Source organism: Nematolebias whitei, chromosome 12 (assembly GCF_014905685.2).
Source record: "Nematolebias whitei isolate Nwh7 chromosome 12, NemWhi1, whole genome shotgun sequence".
In the NCBI taxonomy this organism is placed as follows: domain Eukaryota; kingdom Metazoa; phylum Chordata; class Actinopteri; order Cyprinodontiformes; family Rivulidae; genus Nematolebias; species Nematolebias whitei.
Window position 1 is genome coordinate 12,479,162 of NC_056509.1, and position 15,794 is coordinate 12,494,955.

Here is a 15,794-nt window from a genome sequence, read left to right on the forward strand (position 1 = left end):
ATTTTGGTGACCTCAAACAGGTTTCTAAAGAGGTACAATTATGTGTGACACGATTATCTGTGTATTGTGAAATGACGCTGCATGTTGGCACATAAAAAGTCCGAGTTTTGAACTTGAATGGACATGATAATTCATGCTTTTGGTGGTCAAAAAGCTGCAGATTTCGTCAATGTGTTCATTTTAAAGCTGGAAGGTGTCAAACTGTTTGTGTAACTAAGCTGGATGCAGTGAGAAAGACGCTTAATTCTGTTTAAAACTCTTTCATGACTGGGAGGTTCTTCTGTCCGACTCGGTTCTGATTCTTGGACTCGAACGAGTCGTGTTTTAAATGGGAAAAAGCTGTCTGTCGAACTGGGCGCCGACTCAGAACGCTGTTTGTTTGCTATTTTGTTACGTTCACATTAAAATTGTGCATGTTCGACGTTTTAATAGTCGATAATTTGACCGGACTGTCGATGCTAACTACTAGCTTGAAGCATGTAAACACGGGCTGTGATTGGTTGAGAACCGCTGTTTGGGTCGTTCTGATTCGCTGAGAAGCTAGTGACGTATCCCTGTACGTCCACTCATTCTGATGTCATTGCGTAGAGCCCACCTCCGATGTGCACGTGTCTGAAAAGTCACGTGACCCCGGAAATGAAGCTCGTTTTAACCGAGTCCTCCGTTGTGTTTAAAAATGCTAAATAAAGCCTGACACTGTTCCTAAACTCATGTGTTCATGCAGATAAGGCGTTCTTGTTGAGAGACGCCACGTTAGAAGCTTTAAATCTGTCCATAAATGTTGATTTGAACCATGTCAGACCGTGTGCTATATACTAGCTAACGGCTAACAGCTGGATGTCAACAGGACAGTTCACAGGACGTTGTCATAGACTCCTATCGGTAAAAGTACGTTTACTCTGCCACCTGCTGTTGAAAAAAGAGTATAACAGTTTTTCAGAACTGAGAGTTGCACACTTGCTTTTCATTTTAAAAAAAAATTTTGTTAATCAAGCCTGGTTTCTGTGTCCCATTTAAATAGTGAATTCCGGTAAATTAAAACTGCTTAAAGAGCGTTTAAAACTAAAGTTGATGTCAGACTTTTAGAAAAATTGCAGGTTTATTAATTTTAAGTGCATTTGAGTAAAATAACACTGAAATGGCCTGGTTCATTGTATCTGTTACAAAATAAACACATTAAGTAACTAGCTAAGAAGGCATTTACTTACAATATTTATGGGGTAAGGCCTGAACAGGGGCCCATTTATTGAAAAGTTGGCTTATAATAGTACTGTTGATTGAACCACTGAGCTAAATAGTGTGTGAATCTTGTTGCTCACTTAAATAAAATATTTACCTGTTAAAATACTCTGAGTTTGCAACTGTTTAACCAGATAGGTTTGCTGAACAGTGGTTTACCATGGCAGATTTAACAGACATTGATTTTGTTCCATGTGATGAGAAGGACTGGTTAGAAAGAGCGTTAACGCTGCTAACAGAATCCTTATATCCATATGGTGAACAGGTGGACAGCATGAACTCAATAGAGTTATTGGACGAGCTGAAGGAAGTTGCAGAAAGTGTGACTTCTGCAGCCATAACAACGTCAAGCTATGAACATCTGGCTAAAATAGCACTCTTGCTAAAGGCTAAATTTTATATTGAGGCCAACAAGGCTGAAGACCGTTGGTTACGTACTATAACCCCAGATTCTATGAGTATAAGCTTCGCCCTTGAAGGCTGTCGCTTAGTGGGTTTATCCCGTTATGCGTAGCATTGCACTGAAAAAATTAGTCCACGCCCATCTGCTGTGTGGGCCCCACCCGGTCCGTATAAATTACGTTAAGAGCGGGAAATCGGCTCCCAAAATAGCTTTTTCTTCAGCCATTTAGGAGCCAGTGAGGCCCGACGCTTAAAGGGCTACGCTTATACTCATAGAATCTGGGGTTACAGTGCGTAACCAACGTTCTATTTCGTATAAGCTTCGCCCTTTAAGGCTGTCGCTTAGTGGGTTAAGGGCGAAGAAGATGTGGTCCTCGCCTCACTGGGTCCCTTCGAACACCGTATGAAGCAGAAGCTTGCCCAAAAAACGTCTTGTCACTCAGCTCCCCATGTGCTTAATTACGCATTGCGTAATTATGTGTGCCATGCACAGACGCATGTTGTATAACTATGCATTCTGAGTACATGAACGCCCCGGAAAACTTCAACGGGGAGGGAAAAAAGCTGAAAGAGCCATGAACCAACCAGTTTACGGCTGAACCGTATGAACAGATTAATAATAACAGGAGAGCTGATTATTAATCAAATGAACTGATTGGTAACAATAGTCGTGAAACTGATTAGTGACAATAGAACCAAAATAACAGTCACAACTTGTGACTGATAACATCTCACACTTTAATGCATGCAGACAGGTGTGAGTAAAACGGAGTTCCATGAAACAACAATATTCATTCTGTAAAACACTAAAAGCAGAATGTGTCATGGAACGAGCCATCGCATTACATAGATAAAAGCGAATAAATGAGCAGGGTGTTGACCACGCGGCCACAGTGCAAAATGTCCTGCATTGACATACATTATGCAAAGCAGACGAAGATGCGATACCCCTGGTCGAGTGTGCTCTGAGGTTAACATGAGGCTCTAAATCTGATGCTCTGTAGGCTTCAGAAATGGCCTCACACAGCCAGTGTGACAAGTGCTGGGTGGATAACAGATGACCTGCAGATGCATCTTTATAATGCACAAACAAATGTTGACGCATTGCAGCTGTGCACGCTATGTAACCCGTCAACGCCCGCACAGGACAGAGGAGATAAAAGATGCTACTTCTTCTGGTCTGTGTGGAAGTGGGGGGGGGTGACCTCTCCAACGATATCGCTCTTGATTAAAAGAGCTTGTGATGTTTTGGGAATAAAAGATGGGTTGGTCTAAAATCAGCTGAGCTGCCGTCAGCCTGAATTCTGAGACATGACGGAGCGACAGAGAGGGCAGATAAAACACTCACTCTCTTAGCGGATGTTAAAACCAGCAGCAGGGCTGTTTAAAGAGACAAGAATTTAAGTGGGACCTGATCCAAAGACTCAAATGGAGCTTCGATCAGGACCTGCAGGACCAGTATTAAATCCCACTGTGGAACAAGTGGGTGTGAAAACAGGCCTGCGTCTCTGTACCCCTTTTAGAAAAAACTTCATCAGCGGATGATTAAAACATGTTCTGTCTCAGAAACCTTCATGTCAGGAAGAAGTGGCTGCAGCGTACGTTTTAAACGTGCTGGATACAAATTTCTGTCCATCAGCTGCTGCAGAAAGGATAGCATGCCACCTAATGGACATGAGGTGGCCTCTACACCCTTCTCTATACACCAGCGCTGAAAAGCTGTCCGCTTTGATGTGTACCTTGCTGTGGTAGATGCAGCACGTGAAACCTGAATTGTGCGCACTACATCCTGTGGGCGACCCATCCTCTCTAAGTGGATCCGTTCAACGGCCAGACCCACAGATGCTGGCCTATTTCTGGGTAACTCCTGGTCGTTCCTCCCGCCTGGAGGAGAGCGTCCTTCTTCCACGGCAGTTTCCACGGGTGCCCTGACAGCAGGCGTTGCAGGACTGGGAATCATGGTGCGCTCACGCGTTCGGGGTCACCAGAAGAGCTGTCAATCCCTCCTCTTGAACTTGGTTCAAGAACCGTAAAATCAGAGGAGGTGGAGAAAAAACGCGTACAGAAGCATTTTGGGCCATGGGCTGTGGGCAAACGCATCCACCCCAGCGGTGGTTCGTCTTGTGGGCTCAGAGAAACGCATAATTGACACTGAGCGTTTCTCGTGTCACAAACAGGCCCACAGCTACTATATCAATCTGAGACAAAATGCTCTGTAAGAGGATGATTAAAGGTTGTTCTGTCTCTGACAACTTTGAGACAAGAAGAAAACATGGCTGTAGCATACGATAATCGTGCTGGACACCAGATTTTTCTCCATCGACTGCTGCAGAAAAAGACAGCATGTCGAACAGTGGGCATGAAGTGGCCTCTACGCCTTTCTCTGTACAGCAGCGTTGAAAAAACTGACCACTTGATGTGAACAGTGCTGTGGTGGTTGTAGCACGTGAATCCTGAATCGTACGCACTACATCTTGAGAGAGATCCATCCTCTCAAAAAGATCCGCACAGCAGCCAGACCACAGGTGCTGGCCTATTCTGATTAATTCCTGATCATTCCTCCCGCCTGGAGGAGAGCGTCCTCCCTCCACGGCAGGTTCCACGAGTGTCCTGATAACAAATGTTGTAAGCCTGGGAACCATGATGCGTTCACGCACTTGGGGCAAAGGAGCTGCCAGTCCCTCCTCCTGAGCTCGGTTCAGAAAACCGTGATATCAGAGGGAAAGAGGAAGGTGAAAAAGCATTACGACCACAGGCTGTGAGCAGGCACGTCCACCCAGCGGTGGATCGTCCCGTGGCTCCACGATAATTATAATTGACATTGAGCGTTCTCTCGTGTTGTTACACGTCCACAGGCGCTGGCAGGATTTCTGCCGTGTCTGAGCCATAGCTCTGGGTGGAAGGTCCCAGGTCCCCATGCCGCAAAGGACCGTCTTGGACATCACATCCGCCCCTTGTTCAGAATACATGAGATGTACCCACTCCAATGGAGAGCAGATTGGGTGTGCCCCACACAGCATCTGTCTCACAATGTGGCACATGGGTTGAACACATATATCTCCTGCCAGTATGTATGCAACAGTCACTTTCTGTCTGTGTGAATCAAAAAACCCTGATGATTCTGCAGCTCAAGGTCAGTGTTGAGTCACATTCAAAGAGCCCCTGTGACACTCCAAAAACATTTAATGAGCTGCTGTGTAGAGAACTACAGCGGCCCCACAGCTTGTTAAATGTGTGTGCCTCTGTGAAAAACTGACATGTGTGACGTAGGTCTACTGACGGAAAACAGCTGATGTCACTCAACTGATTCACGTGAGTTGCACTGCTGCCATCTGTCTGTACAACTGCTCAAAAGCAGCAGGTGTCCAGATAAAGCAGAGTTAATGCGGCTCGGGCGCATAAAGTAGTGTTGTTTCTCACAGTTCAGAGATTGACAATCTAGAATAAATCTCATCTTCCAGTTCGTTGGGACCAGGAAGTGATGAGAGAGAGACCTTGCGTTTTCCTCTCCTTTTGCGACTCCAGAAATTACATTTAAAACAGAATTTCCTGAGCTTCTGCGAGAGGGGACGAGATCTGTTCATAAATGACAGAAAAAACGTCACAGAGTTCCTCCACACCAGGTTTTGAGCTGGACTGCAGCGTGAATCCCCGGATGAAAACGGTTCGCCCATCCGTCTGGAGCGTGCGCTCATTGCCACCCGTTTATAAGTTATAAAGCGGGCACGCATTTATGCTGGGAAACTCACATGCATGCTGATGTGAGCTGGAGCGTGCTGAGTGAGAAAAAAAAAATGCGCGTCCCCGAGCATTCAAGACGTTGTGTGGAAGCAGCTCATCTGTGTTGTGCTCACGTTGTGTGCAGCTACTCCATGTAAACGCTCGGGAAGCAGGTGCACGTATGAGCAGACGTGCCCTGAAGTGTCTTGTGCGCGCGTCCTCATTCATGCGACGCCTTAAGCCAGGATTGCCGCGGGGGCGCACGTTGGCACTGGTGTGGTCAGGAAGCAGCGCGCAGCATCGGTGGAGCGAGGTTACCACTGGCTTGGTCTTCTTCGAGGATGCCGGAGCCGAGCCGCTGTGAAGTCTTGTGCAGCTGCTGACGCCGCGGGAGCGCGCGTTGGCACTGGTGCTGTCAGGAAGCAGCGCGCGGCATCGGTGGAGCTAGGCTACTACTGGCTCGGTCTGCAGAAACACATTCATTCTTGGCTGCAAGTCACGTGAACTTTTGAGTGATTCTACGAGCTGCAGTATTAATTCAGAAAACCTTCTTCGAGGATGCCTGAGCAGAGTGCTAAGAGGCTCGTGAAAGCTGCTGATGCCGCGGGAGCGCGCGTTTGACACCACTGCGATGAAAAAACATGTGCCGCTCCTGCCGAGAGTGAGGTACGTTGCTGAGCTCGTACCGCGGTCTCACGTTAACGTTGACATGAACGGCGGGCGCTGAGAGCTGTGTGCACACTTTCATGCCGCGGGAGCGCGTATCGGCACCGCTGACAGTGAATGAAAAACAACCTTAAAAAGGCTCATTCGTGATGAGTGTGTGTGATGGGGCCACTTGTCAGATAAACCATGCTGACAGCCTGGCTAAATGACACTTCATCATAAAATGATGTTATTTCACATCGTGTCATCAACACACCTCCAGCAACCCGACACCTGGTTACCTTCCCTTGAGCTCTGTTTGTTGTCCTGGAGGGCCCCCTGTTGGCAAAGTCCGGGAAAAAAATTAACTTCCGGATGCCGGGGACATCTGACGGGAGGAGCCGGCGTAGCAGAGCTGGGGAGGCGTCGTGCAGCCGTGGAGCATCTTGAAATGATCTCTTGCTGATGAAAAGAGGACCTCCAACAAAAACTCCTGCAGCTCTCCTGAGAGGAAGGTGGAGTGACGAGCCAGGAGAACCTCTGGGACCTCGTTCTCTGGCTGCGATGCGGGGCGGCAGACAGCAAAAGAGGCGCGCCGGTTGAGGATGACGTCAGCTGCCCTGTAGACGGAGCGTACTGCAGGGGCCGGAAGCGTCGTTAGCAAGCAGCCGCTACGAGAGCGGAGTGAGCCGAAGGACAGAGGGCCACGTCTCTTCCCGCCTCTGAACGTGTGCGCCAACAGCGTAACGTGTTGTTCGCTGCGGCCGTGTGGAACGCATGCTGGTGAGCTCAGTTGGAGAGCGGTGTCACCGTCTAGGTTATGCTAACTGGAGGCACGGGACGCTGGTCCACCTCGACATCTTGCTCCAATGAAGCCTCCATCAGTCTCGGCTCCAAGGGGCACGGAGGGACTTTCCGCTCAGTGAACCCCTGCTCTGGAGATGGGTGTGGACTGTGGAGACCGGCTCCCCCAATCTACCAGGAAAGAACCGTCTGTGGCCTTGCCCGTAAGACGTCCTGTTGGAACACGAGGCCATATGGATCAAGACGGTGAGTCGGAATGGAACCCAGTAAACAACCTTCCCGCCGGATCATCCGAACTGGCGTGAAAAGGCGTGGGACGTAGAAAAGGGGTCCCTTCATGTCAGCCGCCTCCTGGGTTACGCCTGACAACCCCTGAGGGCGCCGTCGGCCGGGAGCGGTGTGATCGCCGATGCGAAACGAGGTGGGATGGGGTGAGCATTCACACAGCCCCCCTCCACTGACACTACGCTCTCCAGGAGGGAATGAGCAGCGGGGGGCTGCAGCTGAGCGCCGCCTGTCCCAGAGGAACCATCCGATTCGCTCCGAGGGTCGGCGATAAGAGGAAAATTACAAGATGGCGTTGTCCAGCGTGTAGTGACCTGTCACTGAAAAATATTCCTCGGCGCTTACCTTGAAATAAGACTGCTCGTCAGCTTCTCCTCAGGGATGAGAACTCACCGGACGACCGGAGGTCGACTGCCGGGCCAAGCATCCTTAACAAAGGTTGGTCATCTACACAACTTTCCTTCTTCGTTCTTCTGACAGTGCTATTAGCTCGCTGAAGAAAAAATGGGAGCCAATTTCCCGCTCTTAACGTAATTTATATGGACCGGGTGGGGCTCACACAGCAGGTGAGCGTGGTCTAATTTTTTCAGTGTAATGCTACGCATAACGGGATAAACCCACTAAGCGACAGCCTTAAAGGGCGAAGCTTATACGAAATAGAACTTGCAATAAGGTTAAACAGCGAGACAGAGGAGTATCTAAGACTCATGGCACAGTCTAAATTTGATAAGGAGACCTGGGCAAATGAATTAAAACATGAGAAAGAGCTCTCACAAGCTCAGCTGTCGTTACAAGCAGACTCATATGAGGTGAAGCTGAATGAAAGAGGGATTAAGTGCCAAGCACTGTGTTCAGACAAGGATGCGCTACAACGACAGGTGCAGCTCACATCAAAAGCTCTGAACGAGTGCAGATTGGAAAAAGAAGCGTTAGTCCAACAAGGCGTGCGTTTACAAAGTGAGTGTCATACATCACGTGAACGCTTAAAAGCCTGTGAGGCAAAAATTGCCACAGCAACAAATGACATTTCTGACGTGGGGCACGGATGTCTGGAACTCAAAGACGAACAAAGTCAGAGTCTAGGACACCCACCACCACCTCAGAAGGATTTTGCTGTACCTCATGCACTTAATCCCCTTCTATCACCTCCACGTGAGTCTAGCGACTCACCTCCACGTGCTATTTTGGTTCAAACAACACCAATCATACAGCCTTCGCTCTCGATAGCGGATTTGCATAAAATCACGAAATATGTGCAACACTTTGAGCCAGGGCCGTTGGGTTCAACCGACACTAAGGCCTATCTGAATGACCTTGACTTCCAATTAAGAAGCTATCTCAACGCTACAGTTGAGGATAAAGTAGGTCTGATCAGGCTCACTTCAACCAGGATGGAGTTTTCCTTCATAGAGTGTCAACCTGATGCCACAAGAAGGGATTACCGCCTGTTATGTGCTGCTCTTATGAAAGAGTACACCCCTTGCACGGGACCTGGCGGTTATCCAACCGCCGACAAGGTTATGCAAGGTTAGAATGAGCACCCAAGGGCATATTATTCCAGGATTTTGCAGGCTTATTTTGGTTACAGGAACGATGCTGTCATGGAGGAGGAGAAAGCGTTTGTTTGTTTTCAGCAAAAATCTCTACCCTGACATAAGGATGTCAGTGTAAATGATGGCTAATTTCAAAGAGAAAACTATCAGTGAGATAAAAAGTTGCGCTGTGAATGTCTTTGAAGCCCGTTCACAGGCCAAAACACCCAATGAGGTGTTCCCAGGTGAGAGGATTCCTGCCCAGTCGTTAGAATTGGAAGGGACGAGAGCTTCAGTTCCCCCTCCCAAAAGAGGCGAGAGGAAACGAGGTTTCCCAGCAGCCAAACCACAACAGGTGAGTGCCCCCTGGTCTAGACAAGATCCTAAATGGTTTCCCAAGAAACCAGAGGATGAACAAATGTGCCAGAAGGGGGGTGAACGCCCTAAAGGTAAAAAGTACGGCACCAAAAGTGGCCCATACAACCAGGGATCCCACTGGGAACCCCAGAGGAGGGGACCTGCTTCCCCACCACGTCGGGCTCAACAGCCTGAGACGAAAAAGAAACAGCAGCAGATCCAGAAAGAGAGCCGCAGACCTCTGAGCTCGGACGAGACAGAGAGTGTGCGTCGGTTCTTGGAATTGTTGAAAGGTGTTGCCACGGACAAACAACCTAACACGTTGTTTGGCAATATCATTGCTGATGAGTCAGAGAACACAAACAACACCGTTTCTGCTGTCACAGACAGTCACCATAATGCTGTTGGTGTAAACTCTGACACAACCTCACCTGAAAAAGGGGGGGTACAATCACACGTCACTGATGGTGACCCGTCACAAACTGAAACCACAGAAACAGCAACAGCTGTGCTAACGGTTCAGTCAAAACAGGGTGACACAAACAACAACGTTGCCGTTGTCACGGAAAGCCACCAGGACCTTGTTGTTACAAACAATGAGAGCCCCTCAACACACAGTGAGCGGGTGATCTCATACATCAATGACGGAGACCGTCAAAAGCCTAACTCCCAGGAGCAGCAGCAACTTCACCAACAATTCGGAAAAATCAGGATTACACAGGTAAAGGTAAACGTAAGAAGAAATGTCGGCCAAAACCTACAAGGTTCCTGTGTAACCTGATCAGAAAGGGGGTAGATAAAAAAGCTTACCTGTCAATCACACTTGAAGGAGTCCTCACACGTGAAGCCCTACTGGATGATGGAGCCGACATAACTATTATGTCAGCCAAACTGTTCGAGGAGCTCAGGACCGCCGCTAACGGTGTTCACAGGAAAATACCTCTCATAGAATGTGCTATAGGACTGCAGGGCCTTGCAGAGACAAGGACAACACTAACAGCTATAGCTATGGTTCACATGCAGGTTGGCGAGATGACACTATACCACCATGTGTCTATGGTTGACTCATTCCCATTTTTGATCGGCCAGTATTTTATAAATCGCTTTGACGCAATTATAAATTATGGTGTACAGACAATGTGGGCCAGAGTGAGAAAACCTCTGTCAATACGCATGCCTCCTGAGACAGTCACAGACTGCCCAACAGCAGGCACTGCAGAAGGCACCGAGGACCTCTCAGCAGAGAACACAGTCCCAGTAAGTAAGCCTTCAAAAGCATGTGAAACCGAAGAGACCCAACCGGTGAACCCAACTCTGACTGAACAAGAAAGCCTCCTCTGCGAGCTGAGACAGTCAGAGCCCACCGGATACTACCTACCATTGGTAGTTCAAGGTGTAGAGATCCAAGGATCCCACACCAAAGATGCTGTACTGTCGCTGCGGACAGATAAATCAGCTATCAAGGACGGAGCCGTGGACAGCCCTCAGAGGTCCTTTGACCCCTCCGGGCTGCTCGCAACTCTGTCAGTACAACTTATAGCCGAGGTAATGGCAGTCACACGTGCATAGGCTGCAGCCAAGCCGGCTGACAACACAGTCTCTGTACAAACCGTGCTGACTGACCCAGACATCATCTAACTTATGAAGTCAGATCCTGCGATAAACTCAATGGTGCTATACTTGACTGACCCAGAGAAAAACACTCCGTCTGAAGCTGACCTGGATTCCAATCAAGACCTTAAAGTCCTCTTTCAGCTGCGCAAACAGCTAAAACTACTCAAGGGCATCCTAACTTTTGCTCATGGATCGACGCCCTCACCCGTGTTCATGGTCCCCCATGACCACAGGGGGGTGATGTTAGCTAGAGTGATGTTACCAGACGCGATAACATGATCAAATCTGACAGTCAGAGTGAGTGACGCACCGAAACGTCATTTTCTAGTTGCTTAATCACTACTTTTGTCGATTTTGAAACCTTGTTTTTCTGGTTGCTTAATCATTACTGTTGTCGATGTTGAGACATCATTTAATTGGTTTTTGGTATTGTTTCTGAACACCCCCAGCAAGAATGAATTTTGTGTGTACTTTAGTTAGAGACTAAAAGGACTTTAACTATGCCAACATGCAGTTTATTTGTTAAACTTCAATCTTTTAGGAGTCAATGTAGATTAATGCTACCTTAAGTACCATGACCTACATTGGTCTCACGACGCTCAAGCCGAACCTACTCGAACAATCCTATTGGGGGGGGGGGGGGGGGGGGGGTAGCTAATCCTTCAGTTGAGTCTCACCATAGACTCCAGAAACATTTAGGGGGAAACCAAAAAACCAAACCTCAAGCCATTCGTCTAAAGGGACAACAGACAATTGAACCAAACTATATTTTGCCATGTAAATCTAACTTAAACCAAGTTAGGAATGGAAAAATAGTTTGGAATGCCCTTCTATAGGTATAAATCCCTATATAAATTTTCAGCATGACCCACCCTTTAACTGGTAACTGTAGCTGATCTAAACCATGATAGCTTACACACCAGGTGCATATAGATTAAGTTCTTATGTAAAATCCCACTCATAAGCACAACTAAAACCACATAAATGCATAACACATAGAACCAGAATGACACCCACTGGGAACCACCAGCAGCAACCTTTGATGAAGGGACCTACAACTCCAACGTGGGTCTCCAAACTCCATCCAGTAGTCGCCTCTGCAGTTCAATCGAGGGAACCCCTCTGCATGCTGATCAATCAACACCTCCAATCGTTGTGGATTATATGACTTTTTCCAATTGATTACAGACTTTGTTTCCAAGGGGTTAAAGCATTGCTACAATGGAATTACGAACAACATAATGGAATTATCAACAACATTGTAGAATTACCTAAACTGTTGTGGGATTACCTTCTTTGACTTTTGTTTTCTTCTTGTTGGATTGTATCAAGATCAAGGACGAACGGAGGCGTAAGTTCATGTTGGAATTCATCCCCATGGACAGGCGATGATTTCCAAAGGGGGGACTGTAGTGAACTAGGCCTCGACCTCAACCTGTCTCTGAAGAACTTCATGGGACAGGAACTGTTATTTCATTGATTTGAATCCAGAAATACAAATTAGTTCATCCAGAGACTGTCTAATTGTATTCTGAAGTAATCAATTGAAAGAACACTCTTCTTTTTATATTATCATTACTATTTTACAATATTTTGATAATCAAAGTGTGTTTAGTTCATATCATTTCTAATGTTGAAGTGAACCACTCATTTTAAATCAACTGTGAAACAGTATTAATGATTTTTTAAACCTCATTTCAATTAGAAATCAAGTTAAATGTCTATTTACAAAGTAACAAAAAAAGGTTGAATCATGTCATCTGGACTTCGTTTTTTGTTTTTTCTAACAAAAAACGAAGTCCAGATGACATGATTCAACCTTTTTTTGTTGTTATATACCTGGATGACTGAGAAAACAAACTTTGTATTTACAAAGTAATTATGCATTTTGATTTTCTGTCTAAAGGTTAATTAGTGATGTCGGTCTAAAGTCAGAGACAGTCAGAAAAGAAGTTATTAGAACGGGTTGTATTGTTTTTAAACCTAGCAGACGGTAAAAAGAGAAACACTGGCATCTGCATGTCTCACTTCGCCATAACATTTCTCTGTCTGTACTAAACGTTCCTAAACTTTCTTGTACTCTCTGTTGACTTTTAATAACACTCTGACATCATTAGAACCACCCCCTGTTGGTTGTTTCAACCAATCAGGAAGTCCTAAGTGACTGGAAGTGAGGACTCTTTTAAAAGTCGACAATTCCTGAGTCTACTCCGTCTACGGAGTCTACTCCGTCTTCTGGAGTCATAACCATCTTCTCAAGTTCTTCTGAGTTCTTCTGAAGTCTTGGATCTGAGTTGAAGTCAGTCTTTGATGGAGTCTTCTCAAGCCTTGTGGAGTCTTCCACTTCTGAGGGGAAACTCTGACGGACTCACAGCGACTGGCTGTGAATCCACCCGGGTGTAATGCCTCCAACTTCGAAGGGAGCTGAACCTGTTTGTTGAACTGAGTAAATCGACACGACTTCTGACGATGACCAGCCGCTCTAACCGGAGACGCTGGAAGGTAGCGTTGAAATGAACCCGACACCGGAGCTGATTTATCTACTGCGAAGGTAATGAGTCGTCACGCACTAAGTGTACCGGAGGTTTGAGCTGGTGATTGAAAGAAGCGTGCCAATTCTGGTCAACAACATACACCTCTCTTCACCCATCTCTTCTTTAAACCTCTAAACTCCTTCCTTTAAACTCTTCTATTTTGCCAGTAATCTAGATGCTTTCAGAAATGTTTTGTTGTCTTATTAGTAAAGCGTGCCAAGTTTTATTAATCAGACTCACATCAGCTAATCAGGTGTACATGTTTTGATGTTAAATTTTGATTCTGTTAAATAAATGACCGCATTTATTCTGATGGGTCAAAGGAAAATTAACGTCTCTTGTCACTGATTTAACAATCCTCACAGTTACCTCATCACATGGCATTAATTTAACTCGAAAAAGAAAGAACACGTTATATTTATATAATTAGTAGTGACGATACAGTAAGATGTCTCCCACTTTCACTACATTTAGTGGGACCGTACGTGTTTTAAATAACACATTTGGTGGGACCGTATGTCCATAGCAAAGCTGTCCTTGACACACTACATATACATTTATTTATAAAATTCTAGAATTGTGCCGCTCAAGGTGGCTGCATGTAGGAGTAGCTCTGTTACATTAATTTAAAGATATTGCTTTTGAAAATTTTAATTCCTTTTTTTCTGGATTTAAATTGATTTTTTTGGATGATTACTTCCTCTGGTATCGGATGCAGTGCAGCTGGAAGGTGTTTTACTGAAACACCTTTGCTTTTGGAAATTTGTTATGATGCATAACCATAACCCCCTCCCTGGGCTGCCACCTTACCGTGGTGGAGGGGTTTGAGTGTCCCAATGATCCTAGGAGCTATGCTGTCAGGGGCTTCATGCCCCTCGTAGGGTCACCCATGGCAGACAGGTCCTAGGTGAGGGACCAGACAAAGTGCAGCCCAAAGACCCCAATGATGAGAAACACAAATGGACCTAGTGTTCCCTTGCCCGGACGTGGGTCACCGGGGCCCCACTCTGGAGCCCGGCCTGGAGGTGGGGCACGCGGGCGAGCGCCTGGTGGCCGAGCTTTTACCCATGGAGCTCGGCCGGGCACAGCCCAAAGAGGAGACGTTGGTCCCCCTTCCCATGGGCTCACCACCTGTGGGAGGGGCCAAAGGGGTTGGGTGCAATGTGGGATGGGTGGTGGCCAAGGGCGGGGACCCTGGTGGTCTGATCCTTGGCTACAGAAGCTGGCTATTGGGACGTGGAATGTCACCTCACTGGTGGGGAGGGAGCCTGAGCTGGTGTGTGAGGCTGAGAGGTTCCAGCTAGAAATAGTCAGACTCACCTCTACGCATGGCTCGGGCTCTGGAACCAGTTTCCTTGAGAGGGGCTGGACACTCTTCCACTCTGGAGTTGCCCCTGGTGAGAGGCACCGAGCAGGCGTGGGCGTAATTATTGCCCCCCAACTTGGTGCCTGTGTATTGGGGTTCACCCCAGTAAATGAGAGGGTGGCCTCCCTCCGACTACGTGTGGGGGGACGGGTTCTGACTGTCGTTTGTGCCTATGCACCAAACTGCAGTTCAGATTATCCACCCTTTCTGGAGTCCTTGGAGGGGGTACTGGAAAGTACACCTTCTGGGGACTCCCTTGTTCTGCTGGGGGACTTCAATGCTCACGTGGGCAATGACAGTGAGACCTGGAAGGGTGTGGTTGGGAGGAACGGCCCCCCTGATCTGAACCAGAGTGGTGTTCTGTTGTTGGACTTCTGTGCTCGTCATGGATTGTCAGAAACGAACACCTTGTTCAAGCATAAGGGTGTCCATATGTGCTTTTGGCACCAGGACACCCTAAGCCGCAGTTCGATGATCGACTTTGTCATCGTCTCATCTGATCTTCGGCCACATGTCTTGGACACTCGGGTGAAGAGAGGGGCAGAGCTGTCAACTGATCACTACCTGGTGGTGAGTTGGCTCCGATGGTGGGGGAGGATGCTGGTCAGACCTGGCAGACCCAAACGTATTGTGAGGGTTTGCTGGGAACGTCTGGCAGAGTCTCCTGTGAGACGGAGTTTCAACTCTCACCTCCGGGAGAACTGTGAACATGTTCCGAGGGAGGTGGGGGACATTGAGTCTGAGTGGACCATGTTTCGTGCCTCTATTGTCGAGGCAGCTTACCAGAGCTGCGGTTTCAAGGTAGTCGGTGCCTGTCACGGTGGCAACCCTCGAACCCGATGGTGGACACCGTCGGTGAGGGATGCTGTCAGGCTGAAGAAGGAGTCCTATCGGGCCTTTTTGGCCTGTGGGACCCCGGAAGCAGCTGATGGGTACCGGCAATCCAAGCGACATGTGGCTCAGGTGGTTGCTGAGGCAAAAACTCAGGCATGGGAGGAGTTCGGAGAGGCCATGGATAACGACTTACGCACGGCTTTGAGACGATTCTGGTCCACCATCCGGCGTCTCAGGGGGGGAAAGCGGTACGCCACCAACACTGTTTATAGTGGGAGTGGTGTGCTGCTGACCTCAACTCGGGATGTTGTGGGTCGGTGGCGGAATACTTTGAAGACCTCCTCAATCCCACCGGCACGTCTTCCACTGAGGAAGCGGAGCCTGGGGACTCTGGGTCGGGCCCTCCAATCTCTGGTGCTGAGGTCACCGAGGTGGTTAAAAAGCTCCTCGGTGGCAGGGCCC